The sequence below is a fragment of the Otolemur garnettii genome, unplaced genomic scaffold, assembly GCF_000181295.1.
Source record: "Otolemur garnettii isolate 467f Iridium unplaced genomic scaffold, OtoGar3 scaffold00020, whole genome shotgun sequence".
Taxonomy (NCBI): domain Eukaryota; kingdom Metazoa; phylum Chordata; class Mammalia; order Primates; family Galagidae; genus Otolemur; species Otolemur garnettii.
The window spans coordinates 4232537-4236020 of record NW_003852415.1 but is presented as its reverse complement, the minus strand read 5'-3'; positions in this window follow the sequence as shown (position 1 = coordinate 4236020).

Below are 3484 nucleotides of genomic sequence, written 5' to 3'. Positions count from 1 at the left end.
GTTGAGCTATAGGCGCTGAGCCGCATTTATCACTTCTAACACCTTTTCCATTAAGCTACATTTCTAGAGTACTTTGCTGTGGTAGACTGTGTTGTTTATGAGTATTCTGCTTCTCCCTTTGACAGGATTATGTTTCCTAGTTTATTGACATCAGCCTTGATGATGTGATTTGTTGGGGCCAATAAATGTGGGCAGAATGATCTGTGCTAACGTTAGAGCCAGCGCTCTAAGAGGTATCAGGTGCTCTGCCACAGTTCTCTCTTCCCTCTGCCAGGGAGCACAGCCAGGCCCTGAAAAGAAGGCACGTGCAGCAGAACAAGCCACTGACCTCTGACTGATACGAGTGAGAAAGAAACTTTTGTCATTATACACCCCTAATATGCTGGGATTTAGTGGCAAACCTAACCTATTCTGACCAAGACCTGTGCAAACAAACCAAAAGTACTAACTCTAATGCTAAGGCTACAGGTCAGTAGACTGCAACAGCTCCAATTTCAATTTCTTCTACTCATCAAAATGATCTAATTCTTCTCATTGATTGAGAAGTGTTATAAATTTAAAATAAAATATGCTAATAAAATGCTCCCCCTATTTAAGATGATACATAAATACTCATATAAATACAGTAGTTTTCCCTAATCCCTTGTTTCACTTTACATGATTTCAGTTGCAGTTTCAGTACAGTACACTAGATATTTTAAGAAAGAGAGAGAAGGCCGGGCGAGGTGGCTCATGCCTGTAATCCTAACACTTCTGGGAAGCCCTGGTGGGAGGATCCGCGTGATCTCAGGAGTTCAACAACAGTCTGAGCAAGATCAAGACCCTGTCTCTATAAAAAACAGGAAAAAAGCTAGCTGGGCATGGTGGCGGGTGCTTGTAGTCCGAGCTACTCAGGAGGTTGAGGCAAAAGGATCACTTGGACCCAGGAGTTTAGGTTGCTGTAAGCTATGATGAAGCCGCCCACCACATGACTCTTCCTCCAAAAAGTAAAAAAGAGAAAGAGAGCACAGTGGCTTAACTTTTATTGCAATATATTGCTATAATTGTCCTATGTTATTGTTAGTTATTGTTGTTAGTCTCTTACTGCCTAAATTTATAAATTAAATTTTATCCTAGGTATGTATGAATGTATAGGAAAAAACATAGTATACATGTATATAGAGTATATAGAATTTGGTAGTATCCCTAGTTTCAGGCATCCACTAGGGGGCTTGGAAGGTATCTCCCATGGATAGGGGGACAACTGTATACACGAATATATGTGTACATATACATATATATAGTCTCTGTAAATTTTTTTTTGAGACAAAGTCTCATTCTGTCCCCAGGCTAGAGTGCCATGACCTTAGCAACCTCAAACTCCTGGCTTCAAGCGATCCTCCTGCCTCACCCTCCTGAGTAGCTGGGATTACAGAAGACTGACATAACACCTGGCTTGTTTTTCTGTTTTTCTGTTTTTATTTTTTATTTTTGAGACAGAGTCTCACTATGTCACCATCTGTAGGGTGCTGTGGCATCATAGCTCACAGCAACCTCAAACTCTTGGGCTCAAGCAATTCTCTTGCCTCAGCCTCCCAAGTTGCTGGGACTACAGGCGCCCACCACAACACCCAGCTATTTTTTTGTTGCAGTTGTCATTGTTGTTTTAGCTGGCCCAAGCCGGGTTTGAACCTGAGAGCTTCAGTGTATGTGGACAGCACCCTACCCACTTAGCTACGGGCACCGCCCAGTTTTTTTGTTTTTAGTAGAGATGGGGTCTTGCTTTTGCTCAGCCTGGTCTCGAACTCCTGACCTTAAGGAATCCTTTCACTTTGGGGCAGTGCCTGTGGCTCAAGGAGTAGGCCCCCAAATACCGGGGGTGGTAGGTTCAAACCCAGCTCAGCCAAAAACTGGAAAAAAAAGAAAAAAATCTTTTCACTTCAACCTCCCAGAGTGCTAGGAAAAGAGGCATGAGGCACCATACCAGGCCTGTAAATTATTATTGTTATTTTGAGACAGGCTCATTCTGTCATGCTGAGTCAAGTGCCATAATGTCATAGCTCACAGAAAACCTCAAACTCCTGGGTTTAAGTGATCCTTATGCTTCAGCCTCCCATGTACCTGGGACTACAGGCACCCACCACAACACCTGGCTAGATTTTTCTATTTTAGGAGAGATGGGGTCTCCTTATTGCTTAGGCTGGTCTTGAACTCCTGAGCTCAGGCAATAGACCTGCCTCAGCCTCCCAGAGTGTTAGGATTACAGGAGTGAGCCATCATGCATGGCCATCTTGAAATTATTATTATTTTTTTTTGAGATGGAGTCTTACTTTGTTGCCCTTAGTAGAGTTCTGTGATGTCATAGCTCACAGCAACCTCAAATTCTTGGGCTCAAGTGATCCTATTGCCTCAGCTTCCTGAGTGGCTGGGACTACAGGCATCCGCAACAACGCCCAGATATTTTTTAGAGATAGGGTCTTGTTCTTGCTCAGGCTAATCTTGAACCTGTGAGCTCAGGCAATCCACCCGCCTCAGCATCCCAGAGTGCTAGTATTACAGGCGTGAGCCACTGCGCTTGGTCTCCATCTTGAAATTCTTAATCATTTTTGAACAAGAGGACTAGCATTTTTTTTTTTTTTTTGATACAGAGCTTTAAGCTGTCGCCCTGGGTAGTGTGCCATGGCATCACAGCTCACAGCAACCTCCAATTCCTGGGCTCAAGTGAGTCTCCTGCCTCCGCCTCCCAAGTAGCTAGGACTACAGGCACCCACCACAATACCCGGCTATTTTTTGGTTGCAGCCATCATTGTTGTTTGGCAGGCCCGGGCTGGATTTGAACCTGCCAGCTTAAGTGTATGTGGCTGGCGCCTTAGCCGCTTGAGCCACAGGCACCGAGCCAGGACTAGCATTTGTATTTTGCATTGAGCCCCCAAATTATGTAGCTTTCCAGAGACTTTTTTTTTTTTGGAGTCTCACTATATTGCCCTTGGTAGAGTGCTATGGCATCACAGCTTACAGCAACCTCAAACTCTTGGGCTTAAGTGAATCTTTTGCCTCAGCCTCCCAAGTAGTTGGGTCTATAGGCACCCACCACAACGCCTGGCTATTTGTTGTTGCAGTTGTCATTGTTGTTTTTAGCTGGCCTGGCCTGAGTTCAAACCTGCCACCCTCCGTGCATGTGGTCTGGATGTGGTCGGCACCGTAACCAGAGACATTTTTATGCATATGCAAGCATATGTAAACATGTGTTTTCTTATTTTTTAACATGGTGGCTTCATTCTCACCAACCCTTTTCTTCTTCCTTGGCCTAAGGGAAGACTACATTTCCCAGACTGTCTTGTAGTTAAGCTGGACCTGTGAGCCTGGGCTCTGGCCAGTGAAAGGTTGGCAGAAGTATGCCACCCCACTTTCAGGAGGAACCTGAAAGGGACCTCCCTAATCTTCTGCACACTGTCTTATCCATGGAGCTGTAGTACAGGATTCTTTTTTTTTTTTTTTTTTTTTT